This window comes from Rhagoletis pomonella, unplaced genomic scaffold, assembly GCF_013731165.1.
Source record: "Rhagoletis pomonella isolate Grant_MI unplaced genomic scaffold, Rhpom_1.0 Rhpom_scaffold_00008, whole genome shotgun sequence".
In the NCBI taxonomy this organism is placed as follows: domain Eukaryota; kingdom Metazoa; phylum Arthropoda; class Insecta; order Diptera; family Tephritidae; genus Rhagoletis; species Rhagoletis pomonella.
The window spans coordinates 27,252,801-27,264,170 of NW_023458562.1; the positions used below are offsets into that span (position 1 = coordinate 27,252,801).

Here is an 11,370-nt window from a genome sequence, read left to right on the forward strand (position 1 = left end):
CCTGTCAAATGCTCTTGTTTTACTTTGTTCACAATTTGTCTTCTTTAAAATGCATTTAATTATGAAAGTAAAATAAATCAATGACAAAGTGGACGACCAAAGTGGCACACTGAGTTCAAAAAACTTTTTTTTTTCATTTAAGTGTTGGCATATTATCGTTGAGTATAAAGTTCCTTGACCCTGGAAGTAGGTCACCACAAACGAATGAAGATGATGTTTGCTAAATGCCTTAAATTAAGCAAAGAATATTTCTACACTAAACAAGTAAGAAAGTCTAAGTTCGGGCGGAGCCGAACATTAAATACCCGGCGCAAGTATTAAATATGTTTTTTCACCTTTCCGAAACCTTCCGCTAGATGGTAAGCCGGGGTGTATCAATTTTGAGTAAATTAGCGTCCTTCAATTTCGAAATATTGAAGTTTCAAGCATTTCTGAAATTTACCGTTATATGAGAAGCGGCTGTTATTTTGGTCCGATTTCAATAATTTTCAACGTTTTGCTTATATGTGGCAAGCACAATAACCACACCGAGTTTGGTACAAATTGGTAGAACGGTTACCGATATACATATATGTGATCATAAGTGGGCGGTGCCATGCCCATTTTCCAAAATTTTACCATAAACGTATTTCCTGGTAAAGAATTGTTGCAAGTATCAATTTTGAATAAATTAGCTTCAATATTTATTGATTTATCGAAGATTTTGTATTTCTCTAAATTACCGTTATATGGGATGTAAGCGTGGTTATTGTCCGATTTTAAAAAGTTTCGGCGATTTTTTATGCTGTACCAGGGCCAACAACTGTGCCAAGTTTGGAAGAAATTGGTGCAGCGGTTACCAAGATATACACATGTAACCATAAGTGGGCGTGGCTACGCCCATTTTCCAAAAATTTATAATATTCTTATTTTTCGTCTAAAACTTATTATAAATATCAATTTTGAGTGAATTATCTTTAGTAGTTACTAAAATATCGCAGTTTTCGTATTTCTGGAAATTACCGTTATATGGGAAGTGGGCGTGGTTAAAGTCCGATTTCGCCCATTTTCAATACCAACCTACCTTGGATTAAGGGAAACCTACATACCAAATTTCGTTAGGATATCTCAATTTTTGCTCGAGTTATCGTGTACACGGACAGACGGACAGACGGACAGACGGACAGACGGACAGACGGACAGACGGACAGACGGACGGACAGACAGACATGGCTTAATCGATTTCTTTTTTCATCCTGATCATTTATGTATACATTTGTCTATATCTATCTCGATTCGTTTTGGCTGTTACAAACAACCGTTATGTGAACAAAATTAATATACCCTTGTGCACAAGTGCGCTCGGGTATAAAAAAGGGGCCAAAAATTATTGAAAAAACGTGTGTTTTTAAATACTTAATTAGATTGAAAAATGCGATATATTTGTTATGTCAAATTAAGCTGATGCCCAAGTGGCTGCAGACATTTTGGCCCGCCTCATTACAGAGCCTTCTTTGTAAGTTGTTTGCAGGAAAGCTTAAAGAACAATGAATATGGATCAAACTAATTCTACCAAGCCTAGTGTTGTGCCCTTCATCAAAAGCAGTAAGTTGGTAGGGTAGTTCCTTCTACACTAAGAGGAGTCACTATTGAAATTTTCACCGAAGTGAAGTGTTAAGGTTAAATTCCAGATAGTACACTTTTATGGAAGTCTCGCGTGGAACAAAAGACCTCCAAAGTCTTAACAGAAATATGACAATATAAACAGGTTTTTATGAAAATTTGGGGCCTTTCACGTAGAGTAATCCTTTGTATTTGGTCTCTGTCATAAGGCCCATTTCAAGTTCAAATCACGATGGTCTTTTGTGTAGCGAAAGGCAATACTTAGGGCTGCTAATGCCATTATCCTTGAGAAGGCCCGTACTGCCACTGGTAGGCTTCAAAAAATGGATGCTTGCATAATACAGTGCGGGTTGAGACGGAAAGTGCTAGAGGCACAGATCTAGACTGCGTGCTAGAAAATCGTTGGAGTGGGTGAAGTTTACTTGTCTGTAGTGAAAGCCAGGCTGCTCTCATGCATTGTTCGACAATTAGCTTGCTTAACACTGAACGCTAGGTCGGTCGGGATTACTTGCGAATGAGAGAGCATAGCATTCGCACCTTTACCCATAAAAGACATCATGAGAAACTGGACGAATATTTCACTCGGCAATGAGTAGAGGTTAAGACGGTTTGCAGGCAGGCAAAAATCTCGTTTCTAGAAAGTCTAGCTAGGCATTCGCTTTTATTGAGCAGATGGGACTGCAGACAACTTTTGGAATTGCTCAGTGATCACTTCCCTAAACTAACCACTAAATGGATAAGAACTCAAACTTATTAAAGTAAACATTTTTTGGCCGCAGAAAGAATAGTCAAAATATAGTAAAACTGTGTATTTCGTTTTTCTCTGGGACATCGGGATTTTTTTAAAAGGACTTTGAAATTTCAAAATTTAATTAATTAAAAAATTTTTTAAAAAATTAAGTACAATGTAGGTTAACAATGTAGGTATCAAATAAAATAGCAAATCCCTTAGAATTAAAAGGATTAAATTGTGTGGTGCATAAAGACGAATGGGTATGGAAAATGTCCTTTTAAATTTCTGTCCTTGAATATCCTTGAAAATTTACAAAATTTATTTTGGAAAAAAACTCTCTTTCATTTGATATCCATATTATTATTTTACATTGCACCAATTTTTTGGAATAATTTTTTTTTAAATAAATCATATTTTTGAAATTTCAAAGTCCTTTTAAAAAGATTCTAATGTAAGAGTGAAAAACTAAAAACGCAATTTTACTGTATTTGAACCATAGTTTCGTGAGTATGTTGATTGTTTTGGGTGTTTTGAATTTTTTATTTTGTCGCACGGTTTAATATCGAAATACGCTTTAATAAAGATATCGATAGACGTTTTAACAAAATATTATAAATATTTTATTGAGATAATAATATGCAAAATGGTAGTAATAAATTATATTTGTTTTATCGATAACTGATATCAACCATGATAAATTTATCGGTAATCATATTTATTTAATTTTTAGAATAATTAACGATGTACTAAAATAAAATCATCGTTATTGATCGATAGTAAAACCGATAATATCGATTAATGTATTTGTGACGGTATTTATCCAAATAAAACTAATAAAATTATCGATATTAATTTAAAAAAAAAAATTATTTTACGCAAAAATATAATGGACATTGAGAACGAAGAAAATAATTTTGATAACAGTATCGAAATTTTTATCGAAAATTATCGTTAAACATTTGTCTCAAATAAGCTACTCAGTACCATCTCTACTTTAATAGATTTTAATTAAATTTTGACTTACAATTACGGTAGAGCATTTTCTTTTAAATTTTTAGTTATTACATTTCTCCTTCCTTCAATGTAAACAGCCAAAGTCAATTGCGCACAATATTTACATGAAATCTTTCAGTCTACCTTCGAATTTTGATTTGCTTCACATTTTCTCGGTATTTATCTTTTTTTACCCTATTCCTTTTTCCAGCAAGTCTGTACAATTCTATAATTTACTTTAACCTTGACTTCGTCGCCATTAATGTTGCGAGCTAAAAAATAAATAGAATTCGTTGGAATACTGAATTTTCAGAGTCGAGTGTTGGTTGTGGCAACCAGTCTATGGAAGAAAAAGAATTTAAAATGAAACCGCAAATTGAATGCACCAATACGCGCACTCATAGCCAAAGAAAATTTACAAATAAATAAAATTTTAAATAAATGTTGTTGCGAAAGCTGCAAAATTTGATGGCAGGCAAACCTCATATTTGCATACACGTACATACATATATAAACTTATAACTATGTTTTTCATAGGAAATCTTTTTTTAATGTAGTTATAGTTTTAATTGCTAAGGGAGTAATTATAATGGGGCTGCTTGCAGACCATCCTACTTGTGCAATACACTTGCAAAATTACATAAAAAGTTGGTAGCAACTCGACCATATAAAACCGGTTATTTCGCCGGAGTGATTATCATGACCATGGCTGCCAAATTTCTTTCTTCGAAAGAGAATAGACAGTTTTTCGCACTAATTAAAATGTTTTTCTAAATGTGAATTTTTTCCATACACTTTTCCACGAAAAATAAGTAAATAGTTTCCATTCTTAACACAAATCTTCAAATTAAATTTAATTTAACTTCAAACACACTTTAAAATTTTGCACTCGCATTTCCAACAAATAATCCAAAGAATTTTGTTTTTGTATCAAATAAAATCTTACCTCAAGCATCCTGCGGCTGAATGCGGTGGCGTATACGCAACTACGGGTATTTTTAGGCGAAAGCACGCAAATTTGTGGTTTTCATTTTCGCTACCTACCTGGCACTCGGCCAAGTAAAAGCAGCCTAAAGCTATAAGCTAATAAATGCTTAGCGTTGAATCAATAACGAAATATTTAATTTTAATTAAAGCAAAGCCGAAAATAAAGTGGGCACGTGCGGTTTAGCGAAAGTAGATGCTTTACATACATACATACAAGTATTCGAAGACAACGAAAGTGTGAAGTGAGGTTTAAGAAAAGGAAACTAAAGCAGAGTAGGAATGCTGGAAATTGCAAATACGAAGAGTCTGTTGTTCTATTTAAGCTGAATTTTAAATTTTGCAAGTAAAATTTTTTAGGTGAATTTTATATGTTTCAGGATAGAAAGAAGAAATATATTTGAGCTCAACTTTTAATTTACTAAATTTTGGCCGCCGCTATGGCCTTCGAATACCAAGCACTTACTTTGCAGTTTACTGTCCAGTACTCAAATTCTTTCGTATAAATTTGTGTTATCGTTATCGTCATTATGAATATAGTAATCTATTCATTCTATGGATACCTATAAATTCATCGATTTTAATTTTTGTATCGATATTATTGATTGATTTATCAATAACAGGACGAGGAGTCGCTAAAAGACTTGTTCAACACCTACCTTTCGGGAAGCGTGGACTGGACAGACCTCGATAGTCATAACTTCTTTCAAAGTAAAATGGGCAATCAACAGTTTTGTGTCCTGCAAGTCCCCGGGAGTAGACGGAATATTTCCAGAAGGCTGTCCTTGTGGTGTCATGGCTCTTGGGGTTTGTCACCTGCTCTGATGCATTGGTGCTACACGGTAATTGTCAGACCAATACTACTATATAGCGCTTTTGTGTGGTGGAATTCCGCCAAAAAATCCTCATACCTCGCGCCAGTGAAGAAGATTCAGCGACTCGGTGCACTGTGCATCACATGAGCTCTGAAGTCCACTCCAACGGCTGTTCTTAAAAGAATCCTCAGTTTGCCGCCCATTGACAATTTCAGAACCTTTGGGCGCAGCTCCATCGGGACGGGAAGTACAGCCAGCACGGACTGCATGGCACATAGCCTTAAGTGGGAACGAAGGCTTCGCACAACAACTGAGGAGGAGGGATGTCGCAAGGGAATGAAACCTTCCCGTAGATCTCTAAACATCTTCACGGACGGCTCTAAAATGGAAACGGGAGTAAGTGCCGGGATCTACAGCCGGGAACTGAACGTCAGGCGGGCAGTAAGGTTACCTGACCATTGCAGCATACTTCGGCAGAGGTATTCACAATGAGGATAAGAGCAGAGCCAGCATCCGCCGAAACGACAGATGCGTCGGTGCTTAACGTGACTACCTGCCAACATGACTTGATATCACGGTGCTCCTAAGCACAAATCGATTTATTCAAATGCCTTGAAATGCAAGAACTTAAGTACCAATTGGCAGTATGGGGTGTACACACTAACCACTTTGGTAGGGCTCGAGGCCCACCTAAACCTCTGCCGTACTATGGGTTCGGCACCCGGTTGCAATGCAAATACACATTGAACCATTGATGGGTCTACCCAGATTTGGATTTAAACCACAGGCACAACAATACTCCCCGAGTAGCCGCACCAAGAACAGACCGGATTAGTGCTCACCCGCGCAACTTGCTCGACCAGCTCGAGTCGCACAACTTCTTCACCACCCATTCATCTGTTTCAACGCACATTCTGTTTCACAACTTCTCCTCAACATGCACACATTCATTCCCATCACCATCCTCTAACCAGGAAAGGTGGCTCGACTCGCTCAACTTGCACATCACCATTTTTCAACCAATTTCTCACCGGTTTTCCGCCATTTTCCTTCATTCTTTCACTTTCATTTTCACAACTTTCCAAGTCGTAATTTTCTTGCCCGTCTTGCAAGCCTTGCTTGTCTAGCTGGTGTTGCTCGTCTCGCCGACGAACACACTCCGGGGGCCTCCTGTTCCCCGTGGTACCAAAATTAAGTCCCTGGTCTGACTTCGAAAGCCGTAGACTTCTACCTGTTGAACCTCTACTCGACTCAGGACTGGTAGCCTTTGACTGGGTACCCTGGGGCTGTCAAGCCCGTAGTTCCACTTATGCGGAACCCCCTGGGGATGCTAAAACGACAATCAGCTCAGAGGTAAATCTATACCTGGGCAGTCAGGTAAGGCAGCTACCTCATAAAGCATTCCATCTAAAAACATACTTCGCAGTCGGCAAGGCATTGACAGGCTAGCCTCAGACAGAAGTCTGCATTTCTATTGGATGCCCGGTCACAAGGGAATAGAGGGTAAAGAGGTAGCAGAAGAGACTGCCAAGAATGCAACCAGTCTGACCCTCGAACAGACAAACTACATTCGTAGACCACTCCAACACTTGTACAACGAAATAATCGATAATGTGATTAGGCAGTTCAGAGCCAGATGGCATGAGCTTACCACGAAATCTGCAAAAATTATGTGCAAAAACAGCAGCAGCAATTATACTCGCTTCGGGCTAGCGCTATCAAAGAAAGATTGCAGAGTTATTAGCGGATGGCTTACGAGGAAATACGAGGTCCAATTGGCAGTGATAAGGACCTACCGAATATGAATATCGCTATCTTCTGAGATCATCTCAACAAACTGTACGGTCAAGCCAGAGATTGTTTAATCTAAAGTACAGCTTTCTGACTATTACCACGTAGTGAAAAAATTTTCCCAAAACTGGGACTAATAAAAAAAAATACATTTTCATGCAACGCTCAAACGCATAAGCTACATTATTTTGGTAGCACATTATTTTGGCTCGCTATCTTTGACTGGCACCGGCAGACAGCAACAAAACGAGCACCAAATAGCTGAAATATCCAAAATAAATGCTGAGTGCCATAAAAAGGGCGTGGTTGCAAGGCAAAATGGAAAGCGAGAGTAAACCTGCCATATATACTAATATAGTATACATATTAAGAAACTTAACTGACAGCGCGCCAACAACAAATACGCTAACACATTTTTATGAAAAATATGCAAACAAATTTGGCTTTTGTAGCTACATAACTGTGTACCTTAAATTATGCAACAAGCGCCAAAAGTAACTTCTGCTACTTTATTTTGAGTAATTGTGGCACATTTATCGTGCGCAAGCAAGCAAAGTAAACGGCGGGAATGTAAGAACGGAGAAGACGAAGAAGAAGACGTGCAAGTGAAGGCAAAGGTATAATGTTGGCGCGCCGCACATGCTGCCACACTACCCAAAACACTCCATTAGTGACACACCAAAGCCAACGCGCTTGCATGATTGTATGTGTGGGGAGCAGGATGAGTGTGTCAAGGTGAGAAAGAGACAGGGAACTTGAATGTAAATGGCATAGTGACTTTTCAATGCACTCGTTTGTTCTATGCTTCCGTTTGCTTTCGACTCTTCTGCTTGTACATATGTATTACTTCAATTTTTCTTATCAGCATTTGCTTGCACGTCTTCCATTTTTTTTTTTTTTTTGGTGGCTTTTTGCGACGCATTTTTCTATGCCACATTTGCCTTATTACTTGAGTATACTTTCGTTGTAGATGTGATGGTGTGCAAAGACAAAAAATTGCAAAAATTATTGCTTTGGTGCGCCACATCATGAATATTGTAGGTATGTATGTCCATTAGGGCGTGTATTTTTTTTTGGATTATGCGCGTATTGCATAGAAGGATTCCACGTGTAATTCTAAGCAAATTTTCCGAAGAAACCATGGGTCTAAAATCAATATATTTGGAGTTTCCCAAATTGTGAAAAGAGGTTTCGAAGAACATTTGAAAATTTCCACTGTTACTCCCTCTGTGGAAGTTTTAAGAAAAAGATGAGTGCAGAAATGAAAATTGATTTTTGACCCATGGTTTCTTCAGCAAATTTGGGTAGAATTAAACGCAGAATCCTTCTGTGCTATAAGCGCATAGTTGAAAAAATTTCCCCATACAAATTGATCGCGCCCTAATGTACATATATGAATGTATGTATGTTAGCTTCATATTATAGGAAAATAGATTTTGAATGGCAAATGAGAGGTGAGCTGGTTCAAGCTCTTCTTTGGCAGCGCTCAACAAAGCCAACGTGGAATGAAATAATATGCTAATATGTTGCATACACCTTGGTGGTGGCGATAAAGTCTACAGTAATTTTTTGCGATTTTTCTAAGGTTTTATAAAATACCCCGAGCACTTTTCAAATGAAAATTGAACAAGCCAATTTTTCAATTTTGGCTAAAGAAAAATATTTAGGACAGTGATGGCCACTAAGTTGCTCTTCGGAACGGCCCGAATACGTAGATAAAAAGATACGAAGCCACAAAATAGTTGGCAGAAGAATCAATGATATTCACAAATGGAAACGATTGTTGGGTTTCAAATGTATACAGAGAAGACGGGCTTAGTACAAGAAAGTATATGATTTAATCCTAGTCCACACGTATCTATGCTAAGAAATATTCCGCTAACTCCTAAATCATTAACCGAGTATTTAAGAGCTATTATGGACAGTAAATAAACTGACATAGTCGAATGTGAATAAGACGGTTAAGAATGCCTCCAAGGATTTATACGCTTGAATGAACGCGCTCGGCTTACTCTCTGGATAAACACGGCAGTCATTAGACCAAGACTGCTCTATGGTACCTTGCATAATTTCCGGCGGTCAAGTGCCATATAAGAGGACTTATTAAAGTAATAAGTTCAATGACAGCTCAACTGATGCCAAGTCTAGCTGGGTGCCTCCTTCAACTCGTCCGGAGTTTATTGCCGACTCTGCATGACTTAAAACCACGCTGAGGTGGTAAATGATGGTTACCATTGGACACCGGGTGTCTGGCCCTTTTTAATTGGATTTTTATTTTATTTTTTGACTTGTAAACAACCAGGTCTCCTCACTCACTCAGTTACTTACACTACTTACCAAGTTTTTTCCATTTGTGTACACCCGCATACAGTCGATAGTTTATGGAACATCCTCGGGCAAGGGATTACTACTTTATACCCTATGCCGAATGTTATTACTGCTGAACGAGGTCTACTCAGAGCAAGCAACTGTTAACGAGATATTTATCTTATTGAGGAAATGTTTGGAGTAAAATCTTCTTCTTCTTTTGGCAGGAACCCATCTGGACTACTCAGTCCTTCTAATGTATGGCTTTTAGGACTAATGGCTGTATGTATGTATGATATGTTAAATTAACTTGGCAGGAAAATGAGACCTCTTCTTAATGCTATCAAGCTTAGGGTTAGGCTTTCTTTACACCTAATACCTTTTTTTAGTTATAACCATTTTCCGCTCCTTTGGTCTCCAATTTCCTTTAATGATCAGAACAAAGCAGAGCAAAGGTAGCTGGATTACGAGCTTCCAAAAGCTGGATAGTAACTCAGGAAATTTTAGTGCAACATTTCCCACATTCCATTTTATCACTCCGTTTTGTTCCCATCTTAAACTAGTAGGATGGTGTGAGACAGTGTCCCATAAGGGTATAGCTGGGACGCCTTTCAAAAACTAAAGATTAGAAATCGATGCGATTATGTCGTAAGCAACTCCTTAAACTCCTCCAAAGAATTTATCGACTATGAAACTGGAAAAGTATACTTCCTGTACTTTACAATAACCACTCTATAATACTCGTAACTAAGAAAAACTTGAACAATTATATGCGTGAACAACTATAACGTTAAACATTCATTACGCATGAAAACACATCTTAAACTTTTCACGTTAAATAATTCCTTAACCATTCATACGCTAAACATTATCGAAAGCGCCTTAAGGTATGCAATTTTACGCATGTGACGCCAATTGCAGTTTAAATAAAATGTTTCCTGCGCATATTTGCATTTCCTTGCTGCTGTTGCTACAAAATATACATATATGCAAACCTACTTACATGCACACATATGTGCTCCACAAAACTTTTATATCTGCTCATTTGCCATTTGTAGTGGCGGAAATAAATGCCGCTGCACATTTGGTTGCCTACCAGCAGGCGCAGAGTGGCAAAAGCAACAGCTGTTAGAGAGTAAACTGCTGCTTCAACTTTTAACTTTGCTGCAGCGCCAACTTTGAGCTGCCATTAGTAATATTCCCGAGTTCTCGGCTCGCCGCTCTCTCCACTCAAACACACATACTAAGAATTGCACATGCACAACTGGAAACACCATGCTACCGCCATTGCATATCTTCCGGCTGCCATTACTCTCGTTGATTAGCAACATTAGCGGTGGCAGGTAGGTTGCAATTTGCAACGGCGCATATGAAATAGATGTGCATATGCAACATATTGCGCTATATGTGTAGAAAGAAAATATACAAAATTTCGAACCTATGCGGGGCAACAAAACGTAACGGAGCAACACTACTACGTAAGTACGCAATAAAGCAGCCTAATGGTAGGCAACACAAGCGAAGCGTAAATGAGAATGTGGCCCATATTTAAGTGCGTATTCGTGTGTGATCGATGAGCGCTTCAACTTCTCCGAGGCACATGCGGATTTCGAGTCAACTCCTTAGAAGTAATCAGCATAATTTGCGGCGCCACCAAAAGCAGCAGCAAGCGCGACTGTTACAGCAAATGGCGATAAGTCAAACAAAATGCTTCAACAACGCATATTTGAGGCATGCAAATTTGCATTGTAGCGCGGCAGCGTGGCAATTGGATGCCATTTAATTGCAATGCCAGCTGAAGCATGCGAGGATTCACACTCAATTAGTTAAGTAGAATTGGGTTTGGAACATTTCGAAAATGAGCAAACACTTGGCTTGTGTACATACATATGTACATAGATGAAGTTGTAGATAGTAATTAGAAGCAAAGAAATTGTATTTAGAACGAGCGTTAAAACTTAAGCAGAGAGAAAGTTTAGTGGAGTGTGTTATGCGGTTTACTGCAGCGGTTCATTGACTTAGCGGCCTAAATGTAAGCAACAAAAAATTTATGTACATCGGGTTTGGAACAAGCTCTCTAGGAAATAATGATAACTATAGTCCTCCTAAAGTCGTCCCTAAAATAACCGTAAACTCTCCGAAAAA

The 11,370-nt window shown here is 38.1% G+C and overlaps 1 protein-coding gene across 1 annotated transcript in view; it reads right to left on the reverse strand.

Moving 5' to 3' along the window:
- The window catches only part of LOC118745243, a gene marked incomplete at its 5' end in the record, with an annotated part of 188,160 nt that overhangs the window by 176,417 nt on the left and 373 nt on the right, over positions 1-11,370 (reverse strand). The window lies entirely within an intron of this gene.